Source organism: Nicotiana tabacum, chromosome 3, assembly GCF_000715075.1.
Source record: "Nicotiana tabacum cultivar K326 chromosome 3, ASM71507v2, whole genome shotgun sequence".
Taxonomy (NCBI): Eukaryota; Viridiplantae; Streptophyta; class Magnoliopsida; order Solanales; family Solanaceae; genus Nicotiana; species Nicotiana tabacum.
Window position 1 is genome coordinate 17673116 of NC_134082.1, and position 11772 is coordinate 17684887.

Below are 11772 nucleotides of genomic sequence, written 5' to 3' on the forward strand. Positions count from 1 at the left end.
TTCATCATATTCCATTTCTTGATTCATTATTTCACAATTAGACATCATGTTTGGATCTGGGCATGAAGTCCGCAAGCATGTCATGTTATTTATAGCCACATTATTAGAACTGAAAGAAGAAATAAGAAAAAGTAACAAAATCAGAAAGAATAAAGAGAGATGAACGATGAAATATTAATTTCATTTCATTGAATTTTGAAGATAACAGGGTTTACATTAGCATTTAAAGACAGGAAACTAAAAGAAAAACATCCGAGTTACACCCTGAAATAACTCGTGATGCAGAAAAGGTGGCAGGACTGGACTACCGGGATTCCCGCCTGATTGGGAACGGAGTAGCCTTCCAGTTTTGCAGCTTGGCATTGGGCCCCATATACAGCCCTCAGCGGTGCTCGAGCCTTCTCCCGGCTGAACCATGTGGGTTTCATACAGCATTTGCCTCATAGCCCCACAGATTTCTTCAATTTCCTCGGGCGTGAAGGCCTCATCTTCTTCTTCTTCATTGTACTTGGGCCTGACAAATGTTCTGTAGAGATGCGGAATTGGCTGAGATAAAACCCAACCATTGCTCTTTCGTTGATTTGCCCACGTCACATCAGCTTCTGTGGCGTGAAAACCCACACCGAAGAACTTCTTGGTGGCAAGTAAGGTGATAGGTTCGGTGATACCTTGCAATGATGCCCCGAGCCCCTTCCCGGGTTTATAACCATGCCTGATCATTTCCTTGGCAACCATAACTGACATTTTTTTGAGAAAAGGTTGAGGGCAAGGGCTTCCTTCTTCATATTGGTCTGCGACCACAACCTCGAAAACTTGATAGACTATATGTTCACTACCTTTCGTAGCTTCGAGGCATGGGACCGACTGGTCCCGATAGATCGATTACACATCCTCTCCGTGGACTATGATCTCCTGATCTTCATATTCCAATTTCACCATCTGGTGGAGAGTGGAAGGTACGGCTCCTGCCGCGTGAATCCAAGGCCTTCCCAAGAGGAAATTATAAAAAGTATCCATGTCTAGGACTTGAAAGGTCACCTCAAAATCCACAGGTCCAATAGTCAAAATCAAATCCATCTCGCCTATGGTGTCTCTTTTGATGCCATCAAAGGCACGAACATAGACGTTGTTGGGCCTGATTCTCTCAGTCTCGATCTCCATTCTTTGCAGAGTTGAGAGAGGGTAGATATGTACTCCGGAACCGCCATCCAGCATGACTCTCTTCACATAGTACCCCTCACATTTAACTGTTAGGTGGAGGGCTTTGTTGTGGGTGGCCCCCTCCGGGGGCAGGTCATTCTTGCTAAAGGAGATCTGATTGATTGTGAAGAATCTTTCTGCCATCCTCTCCAGTTGTTCCACAGTAGTTTCAATCGGAACGTAAGCTTCATTGAGGGTTTTGATCAACACTTTCTGATGTTCTGTTGAATTCATTAATAGAGACAACAAAGAGACCTGAGTAGGAGACTTTTAGAGTTGGTCAATTATCTCGTAGTCCGCAGTCTTCATTTTCCTGAAGAACTCTTCTGCTTCTTCGGCACTAACTGGCTTCTTGAGTGGGAAATGCTTCTTCGTGGCATTATTCACTTCCTCTAGATTGAGGTATTTCTCAGCCGGGTTAGTTTCATTTACTTCTCCCAAGACTTCTTTTCCTTTGTAGGTTACTACCGCCTCATTATAATTCCATGGGATGGCAGTAAGATCTGTCATGGGCCTCTGCGGTGCGCGGCCAATAACCACGGGCTCATTCAGCCTTGGTGAAATTATTGGCCCCCGTACCACATAGGTCCCTTTTGGCACATACATTTTAGATCCTTTGTTCAGCTCAAACCTTCTTGGAGGGCTCAATGTCACTTGTCCTTTCCTAGGACCCCGGGGCACATAAAGGATGGCATCTTTCGAGGGTACTACCTCAGTTTTGGTTTCCACTGCTTTTTCTGTGTTTTGAGGGGTGGGTTTACTCTTCTTCTCCCCTTTTTCTTACTTTGCATCAGCCTTTGGCTTTTTCTCGACGCTAGCGATTGCAATGATGGCTTTCAAGGCAGGATCAAACTCTTTATCTTTGCAGATCATTCTAATAACCGGTCCATTGTTGTGAGCCGGTAACGGGTTGTTGGTCACATTAGGAATGTCTTCATCCTTTAACACTATCATCTTTTGTTCTATGAGATTTTTAACAACCCTTTTCAAAGTCCAACAGCTCTCAGTGTCATGCCCTTCCACCCCAGAATGATAGGCACATCGGGCGCCAGGTTGGTAAGAGGGTGACTCTGGGTTTTGCCTATTTGGGGGTACGGGTTGTAACAAATCCATTTGGACCAATTTAGGGAAAAGGCTAGAATATGACTCACCAATAGGTGTGAAGTTCGTCTTCCTGGGCGGCTCCCGAGCACGGGCATTGTAGGGGAAATTATTTTGTGGAGGTCGGGGATTATACTGAGCTTGGTGAGGAAGTTGATTTCTGGGAAATTGAGCTCGGTTTTGGTGAAATTGTTGTTGTGGCCTAGCGTATGGTTGTGCATTCATCACTGCGTATGGCTGAAGATCCATAGCATAGGCCGCATCTTGATGGGGGTAGTAGTATTGTGGGGTTCTTTCAGAGAAATGAAGTCTGGCCGAACGGGGTTTTCTTACACTTGAAGTTGCCATTGCTACTTCTTCCTTCTTCTTTCGGTTTGCTACTCATCCAGACCCGCCTTGGATTGCTTGGGAGGTAGCCCTTATAGCAGACTGACTCAAGATTCGCCCTGTTTTCAACCTATTCTCAACCATTTCACCGATTTTGATGGCTTCGGCAAACGGCTTTCCCATTGCAGACATCATGTTTTGATAATAATCAGCCTCTTGGGCTTGAAGGAAGACACTGACCATTTCTGTTTCGTCCATTTGAGGCTTGACTCTGGCCGCTTGTTCGCGCCATTTGACAGCATACTCTCGAAAGCTCTACGAGGACTTCTTCTTTAGATTTGATAATGAATTCCTGTCAGGGGAAATGTCGATGTTATATTGAAACTGCCTGACAAAATCCTGAGCCAAGTCGTCCCAGATATGCCAACGAGATATATCCTGATCCATATACCATTCAGAAGCAATGCCGACCAAAGTCTCTCCAAAGTAGGCCATAAGAAGCTCTTCTTTTCCTCTCGCTCCCCGCAACTGGTTGCAGTACCTTTTGAGGTGGGCAATGGGATCCCCATGCCCGTCATATTTTTCAAACTTTGGGGTTTTGAAACCCAAGGGTAGATGTACGTGCGGGAACATGCACAGGTCAGCGTAAGATACGCTTTTTTGCCCACTCAGACCCTGTATATTTTTAAGACTTTGCTTCATGCTTCTCATCTTTCTGGTAATTTCCTCTTGTTCAGGTGTTTTTTCGGCTTTTTCCTGCCCAGCGGTAAACTCGTACCGGGGCAGCTGAGGGTAAGCATTGGTAGTAAACTGGGTAGGTTCCAGTGGGAAAGATGGTGCTTGAAATGTGAAGGAAGATGAATCAAAGTTAGGCATGGGTAAAGCAGGTTGTGCCATAGCTGAACAAGTTGGAGTGGTGAATATGTTTGAAGCTGCACCTGAAGCTAACACCTGGGGGCGAGACTCAGAAGGTGTTCCAGCAAAGTGGGCTGAAATGGTAGGATATCCCAGTAGGGTATTTGGATAACTCATGGGGATGTTGGAGGTCCCACTTGCCCTGGGAAAAAGCTCAGGGAATCCAGGGATCGCACTTGGTAGTTCTTTTCCATTGGCCCAGGCGTCCCACATTTCCATCATGCGGAGACGCAGAATTCTATTTTCCTCAGCAGTTGCTGACTCAGAAGTTGGGATGGTCGAGATCGGACTATCCTCTGGAATAGGAACTGTTGGCAGAGGAATTTCTGAAGACATTTCAATGCTTCCTTTTGACCTTGTGAAGTATGAATGTGAAGCCAGACTACCACAAAACCAACCACCTTACTATAGAACCTAACTAACAGTAAACAACAAACCGGTCAGTTTGAAGCAATTAACACATAGGTAATCGCACGTTGGGGTGTGATGCACCTATACAGTTAAATGTGTTTCTACATGTTTCGCAACGGTTGCATGTTTCATCCCGACTCTGCTTATTTTCCCCAATTTTCTTTTTCTTTCCACTTTTGGCTTTTGTACTTCTCCTCTTATTCCTATTTTCCACTCTTTTCTTTCCTCTCTTTCCTTGCTTTTTTTTTGGTTTTTCTTTTGGTTTTTCTTTGGCTCTCTTTTTCACATCCCTCTCTTATTTGAGTTATTTACAAAAATGTGACCGGATCCGATGAGGATTGCCTATGTATCACGATGCCGCGTGAATCAGATCATTACGTAGTTCAAGAAAAACAAATACGAAAAATAAAGAAACAATATTTGGGAATTTTTAAATTTTCATTAATATAACTCCTAAACTTTCTATTACAAAAGAATTTCAACTACTCATTTTCTTGGAATTTTTAAAAACTACCAACAGACTCAAAAATAATTTCCAAAATACAGACTCAATAAATGAAAAATCATGAATGCATCAATGCTTCGACTCCTGGGGCCCGTGGGACATCATCCGGTCTCACGGGCCTACGTGCGAGATACCCTTGAAGCCGCTCCAAATCACTCATTATCTTGCGGACAAATGTCATTACAGCAGCGAAGAAAGTGGTCTGAGTCATATCCACACATGCATGGCATTTCATGACGATATAGTAGGCAATGGCTCTAACCCTCTCTCGGACAATACCCTTTTCCTGAAGTAAACGCCCGATTTGCTGATTCCGAGCTTCCAACACTTGAGTGTCATGATGATTTTGATTCCACAATTGTTGCATATATTCGTCCATTTGGGCCATCAGAGCATAACAATGTTCCCTATCGGCTTTAAAATTCCTGGCATGTTTGTCCGCCTCATTTTCAAGGGTGGTTAGCTTTCTCTTTAAATTGGCGATTGTCCCCTCATATTTTCTTTTCATTTGTCGCACAAACTCTGCCCGCCCTTCTGCATTCTCTGCCAATTGTGCTCGGACTTTTGCTAGACTAGCCTCAGATTTTTCTAGGTCATCTTGATACTCAAGTACTTTCTTTCTCATACCGCTTATAAGCATTTCATCTGCTCGGCTTCTTTCCAGGTTTCTAGCAACTATTCTCATTTTATGGATTTGAGCTTTGAGAGCTTCGTTTTCCTGAGTTAGCTTTTTCTTTTCCCCTTCATCTGCGGCAGCTTGGATACTGTGGCCAAATTTGAGGTCCCTGATTTGTCCCTCTAATTTACTTATCTTGGCCCTATAGCTTTCTTATTTTGCCAACCAGCCCCACTGTTCATGCGAGTCGTTAGTGAATTGTTGGACATGGGGTCTCTTAGCAGGTCTCTCGAGCTCTCGAGGAATTTGAAACCTTTTGCCAAACCAAACCATATAATTGGGGTCCACCTCACCTCTAGCTAGATCCCGCACCATAGTCTTGGGTTCGAGAAATCTGCACTCATTCCAAACTTGGCGAACTCTTCCTTCTGGAAATACAGCCTTTGGGCCCAATTCGACGACATGTACACTCAAATCTTTGTCATGGGGGACGGTTTGAAATCTTCCCAGTTGGCGCAAAACCCTGTGAGGAGTATATGGCTGGATGCTCCGGATGCCCATTAGGAGAAAGTAGCACACTTTAGCTGACACGTATACGACTTCGGTGGCAGGGAGCCATCCGAACGTCCACTCAATTTTATCCGAAGTTAAAGAACTCAAGTGTGCACACCAAGCTTCGGTACCCTCTGGAAATTCAACCCCCACCACTCGGCTTTCAAATTCTTCGATGCAATCCAAACCGGTCATGTCATAGTTCATATACCCGACACGGTGGCAGAGATGTTCCAGTATCCACAATTGTAGTAGTAAGTTGCAGCCTTGGAAGAATTTTCCCCCTTCTCGACAGATGGTCAAAGCTCGGTAAATCTCAGATAAGATCAGGGGAACCAAAGTGCCATTAGCTTTCTTGATTGCGACATCAACCATTCCCACGAGGCCCAATTCTATGTTGCTGTCTTTTCGCGGACATATTATAACACCCAAGAATGCTACTATAAAAACCAAACCCCGTCTTGCCTCCCATTTATCTTTATTTCCGGCATGGGTCAGACCAGTATTCGGTGCTTCGAAACCTTGGGGATTGCCATAGCGTTGGTACAGGAACTGTAAAGTGCAAAACCCTTCAGATAAATTCTCATCCTGAATATCCCGCTAATACTCAACATATCCAGAAACTTGTGAGGAGATAAAGGTCTCGGTGACATCAGGTACCGACTTCTAAAGTTTCCGCTAAGGCCAGCGTAACCCGCAATTTCCTCTAGCGTGGGTGTGAGCTCAAAATCAGAGAAGCGAAACACATTGCGAGTCGGATCCCAAAAAGGTATCAAGGCTTCAATCACGTCCAATCTTGGCTTGATGTTCAAAAGTCCGACAAGACCACCCAAAACCTTTATCACAGTTCCTCGGCTACCTTTTCCTAGGTCATTCCACCACATGTGGAGCTGTAAGGGGATCTCTTCAAGAACTGCGAAGGGTTCGTTTTCATCTGTGCTCATCCTGCACATTTATTAGGGTGATTTAATTTAAAAGGTTATGACTCATTTTGACTCAAGAAAAGGTTATCACTATTTTTTTTTAAAATTTTCATAAAAAATCCGGCTTTGCAAATACGACCTTTCAGCACTTCGGGAAAGAAGATTTTAACGTTGTGTTTTCTAAACGGCCAAAACCTTAAAAAAAACTACTAAAGGTGGTTGTTCTTGCAAAAACGGCCTTTCGGCGCCCTTTTGGGGACATTCAACTATTTTAGACAAGAATGACATCACCTTACTTATTTACAGTCAAACAAAATAAATTTAATCTTTTTGGGCTATTTTTACAAAACTGAAGTTGGACCCGATGGGGGTTGCCTACGTATCCCACATCCGGTGAGAATCAAACTGGCGTAGTTCGGGAAGACCAGAAATAAAGTAAATAAACTAACTCTTTTTTTTTGAATATTTTAATTTCCGCAAGAAAGACTTATAAAGAAGAAAGAAAATATTTTTGATTTCAAAAAAAAAAATTTGGGAATTTCGAAAGAAGAAAGATATTATTTTTTTAATTTAGACTTTTATTGTTGTTTTTTTTGGAATTTCGATAGAAAAAACTTCTAAAGAAGAAAGAAAAATATTTTTGGAATTTTATTTTGAATTTATGAAAGAAATGCTTCTAAAAAATGAAATATTTTTGAATTTTAAATTTTCTTTTCAATTTTGAAAGAAGAATGAAAATATTTTTGGATTTTTGGAAGAAATTAAAAGAAAATATTTTTGTATATATATATTTTTTTTAAAAAACAATTAGGGTCTAAAGAAGCAGTAAAAGAAAATATTTTTGTATATATTATTTTTAAATAAACAATTAGTTTCTAAAGAAGCAAGTAATGGAAAATATTTTATTTTTTTTTATTTTTTGAAAATTGGAGTCTAAAAAAAAGACTTTTCTAGAGAGGAAGTAAAGGAAAATATTTTTGGATTTGTTTTGCTTTTTTGAAAATTATGGGCCGGAACCGATGAGGTTTGCCTACGTATCTCACATCCGGTGAGAATCAGACCCGCGTAGTTCGCCAGTTTTGACAGAACAAGGGAAACATGGCAGTTGAAAACTTTGGCTCATTTGGAGATAACTTCTTTTTTTTCAGAATTTCGGCAGAGTTTCAGAATTTTCTAAATACCTACCTCTCACTCCTATATTATTATTATTATTTTTTATTTTTTATTTTTTATTTTATTTTTTTTATTTTTATTTTTTTGATTTTTATTTTTTTTGATTTTCTTCCTCTGTTCTAGAAGCCGGTCAACATGCAAGCCAAAACAAACAGATGCACAAGTAGCACGTAAGATGCATCAGGATGGTCTTTTTCATTTGGGTACACTTGTCCTAGACAGACCAAACCTCTGTGTTGAGTCTCCAAGGTCAAATGCACGTGATGCAAACAAACGTTCCTACTAGGGATCCGGCATGAGGCTTGTTATACTAGGTTTAAAAACCTGGGTTTATTGTTCTAGACCTGGCTTACCCGAGCGGACAGCTCGAGCCGAGGTGGGGCAGCGTACCGGGAATACAGAAGCTTCACCGGCTTTGCAACTTGTCCGAACCTCGTTCTAAAATTGAGATAAGACTCTAACAGAAAAGAAGTCACACGAAGTGCACATTTCCCAGATGATTTAGAAGACTCATAGAGAGGAGGGTTTCGTAGCAATTTATATATAGTCCAAACAATATCAAAGTGGTAAAAGCGGCATTTAGCACATTAGGCTCAACATGTAAAAATCAAATAAAACAAGCCAACTATAACAGTTATTCTAAGCTCGAATTCTTGAACCCTAAACCAGAGATTCTGGGTTCGCTCCCCAGTAGAGTCGCCAGAGTTGTCACACCTCCATTTTACACACCCGAAGGTAGTACAAGGGCGTTTTTCCAATTAAAGTGACATTATTCAAAATGGGATTAATTTATTCAATTTTGTTCAGAGTCGCCACTTGGGATAGTTTATTTGGTGTCCCAAGTCACCGATTTATTTTAAATCCCAAATTGAGGAAAATTTCGACTTTCCTTTTTGAAGTCTGCGAACCAGAAATTCCGAATAAGGAACTCTGTTAACCCGGGGGAAGGTGTTAGGCATCCCCGGATTCCGTGGTTCTAGCACAGTCGCATAAACTATTATAACTGGCATATTATCTGATTTTAATACATGTTTTAAACTATTATGCATTTTTACCGTATAACCGCTTTTATTTAATTATTGTTACATATTGCGAATCATGTCACGAGAACCGTACTCACGATCTACAACATGTTTAATTTTTTTTAAAAGATTAAATTGTGGCCGGGTCACATAACTGTACCCCCGGATTTTAGTAACTAGGTGTCACAAACTACGTTACGGGAACCGTACCCGTAGCTATGACAATTATTCAATTAACGCACCTAAAGTAAACTACAAAAGTTCAAGCCAATTTCTATTATTTTAGCTTGTGTTTTCTATCTCTTTTATACATACACGAACATATACATACTTCAAAAGTTTTTGTAAAAAAGGAAGATATATATTTAAATTTGCTCGACTTATGTAACTTAATGTACAAGTCATGAAAATACATAGACTAGTAAAAAAGGATTGGATAAATCAGGAGGCAAAAAGTCCAAGAACAAGAAAACGTGAGGCAGAGAGGATAGGGGGCAAATTTTGACGTTTAAACTAATCAAATAAATAAAGTAGATTGTGGTTGTAAAAGTTGGAGTGCACAAACAACTCATTAACAAACTATTGAGGAATCATTATGCCTACGAGTTGAAACATGTGATACTATATATCTTTATATTTTTGCTACTAAAAAAAACTATATACCTCATGATGCCGCTTATCTTATTTCTGAAAGTGGAGTATAGAATATAATTTACGGCTTGTTTGCTATTAAAAGATAACCATTGCTGACCATCAGATCCTCGATTTAAGAGCAAATTTGCTTGGATTTTACTCTCTTCCTCGATGACAAGAAGTGAAAATTAAAGAAAATGAGTAAAGACTCCCAAAGCAAATAACAGATTCCAAAATCTTTACAGCATTTACTTCGTCAACATTTAATCTAAAGTTTAACATTTTCGATTCATTACACTACTTTATTCAAATGGAAACCAAACATTCATCCATGACACACTAGAATAGCAGAAATCGTATTTTTGAGCAAATCCAAAAATCTAAAAGGAATTCAATAACTTTATATAGTCATTCAGCAAAACATAATACAAAGGATTTGGGACTGATCTAACAGAGTTAAGCGGACACCAAGAGATAAGCCAAAGAAAAGCAGAATCCAAATCACATGAGGAGCTCAAGAAGCAATTTCAACAGTAGCAACAGAGCAGCAAACCTTTACCCGAATCCAGCTGAAAATTTTGAATTTTGAAGCCTTTGCTTTCTATCTCTTTTGAGTATGAAGAACTTTCAAAGTGAGTCTCTCAAATGTTGGGTGTGAATTCAGGTGTGCATTTTCAGAGAAGCTTCCATGGTAAAATGAGTGTGTACGGCCGTTTTTCTTGGGAAGAAAGGGTGAGATCTGTTGTATTTGTCTGTTGCTTGGAGAAAAAATCCAAGAAGAAGAAGAGAGCTCCCTTGTAAAATGCGCCCTTTTCTATATATAATTTTTTTTAAAGTGAGGTCTTGATGTGTATGTTATAGGTAGAGAGAATGATGAAGAGTAGGTGGAGGAAATATTTTTTGGGGAGAGTGGAGAACATGAGTGGGGAAAGTGTGGAACATGAGTGGGGAAAATGGGGAAAGTGGGTAGTGAGTGGAGAAAGTAGGGAAAGTGGGGAGAGTGGGGAACATGAGTGGGGAAAATGGGAAAAGTGGGTAGTGAGTGGAGAAAGTGGGGGAAGTGGGTAGTGAGTAGAGAAAAGTAGGAATAAATTCAAACATGGTCAAAAATAAGCTGCTCACAGGAGTTTTTCAAATTTTCAAAAAATTTCAAAATCTATCTCCAGGTAAAAATTTAAAATTTATAACCAAAATTGATTTTGCAAAAAGTAAAATTCTCCCGATTTGCTTAAAATTGGGACGTAATACTAGTGGTAATTATTGCGTTATCGATACACTATTTCTTTAGTCAAAGATGATAACTTTAAAGTATTGTAGCAATCGAAGGAGGATGGATATGTAGTTTGTCATTGCCCCCAAAATAGGGGTGGTTAATAGGCGAACGGGATCGGATATGGACGGATTAAAAACGGATAATGTAAAAATAAATAAAATATTTGATTTGACCCATATGTAATACGGATAGAAAACGAATTAATCGATGGATACTATAGATATCTGTATTATCCATAACTTTTTGAATATGATCACTTTTGGGAAAATTCTTAATCTCCAAAATTTGAGGAAGCACCAATTTGAGTCTTTAAAAATATAAAAGTTAAACTCATTATTTTTCATTGGTTATTCATTTTTTAAGTGGATAATATGGATCTTATCCATATTTGATCAATTTTTTAAAAAAGTTTATTATTCAACCCATTTTTACTTTTCATAGGTTTTGATTATGAGCCAAAAGATCATGAATGTTATTTATCGAAGAGAGAATAGGAGTGATTTGAAAGATTTTTTTTTGTAAACTCTTTGGGGCCTTTTAAACCCCTCTCCATCATTTCTATAACTAGTAAAAACATTAATAAAATTATAAGAAGATTAGCAAGTTATAAATAACATACATTTGGTTTAATTTATAAATTTAGTTTATTTATAATGGATGATCAATATAATATATACTCCCCCTGTTCCAATTTATGTGAACATGTTTAATTGAGCACGGAGTTTAAGAAAAAATGAAGATTTTTGGAATTTGTGATCCTAAACAAGTCAAAAAGAGGTCCAGAGTATTTGTGTGGTTATAAAAGTTTCTCACTAAGGGTAGAATTGAGAGTTTAAGCTAAATTGTTTTCAAATTTAGAAAGGGGTCATTCTTTTTGGAACGGACCAAAAAGAAAATAGATTCACATAAACTGAAACGGATGGAGTAGTTAATTATATTATACCAGTGAAGCTTATTTAAAGTTTCATCTAATTAAGAAAGTTACATAAAATCCTAAAACTACTCAAGTACACAAATAAAAAATTTAAACTATAATTATTAGGATATTGAGAGGTGAAATTTTTATAAATAAAATACATACTTTTTGATTAGCAATATAATATCATTAGGAATACCTCGCC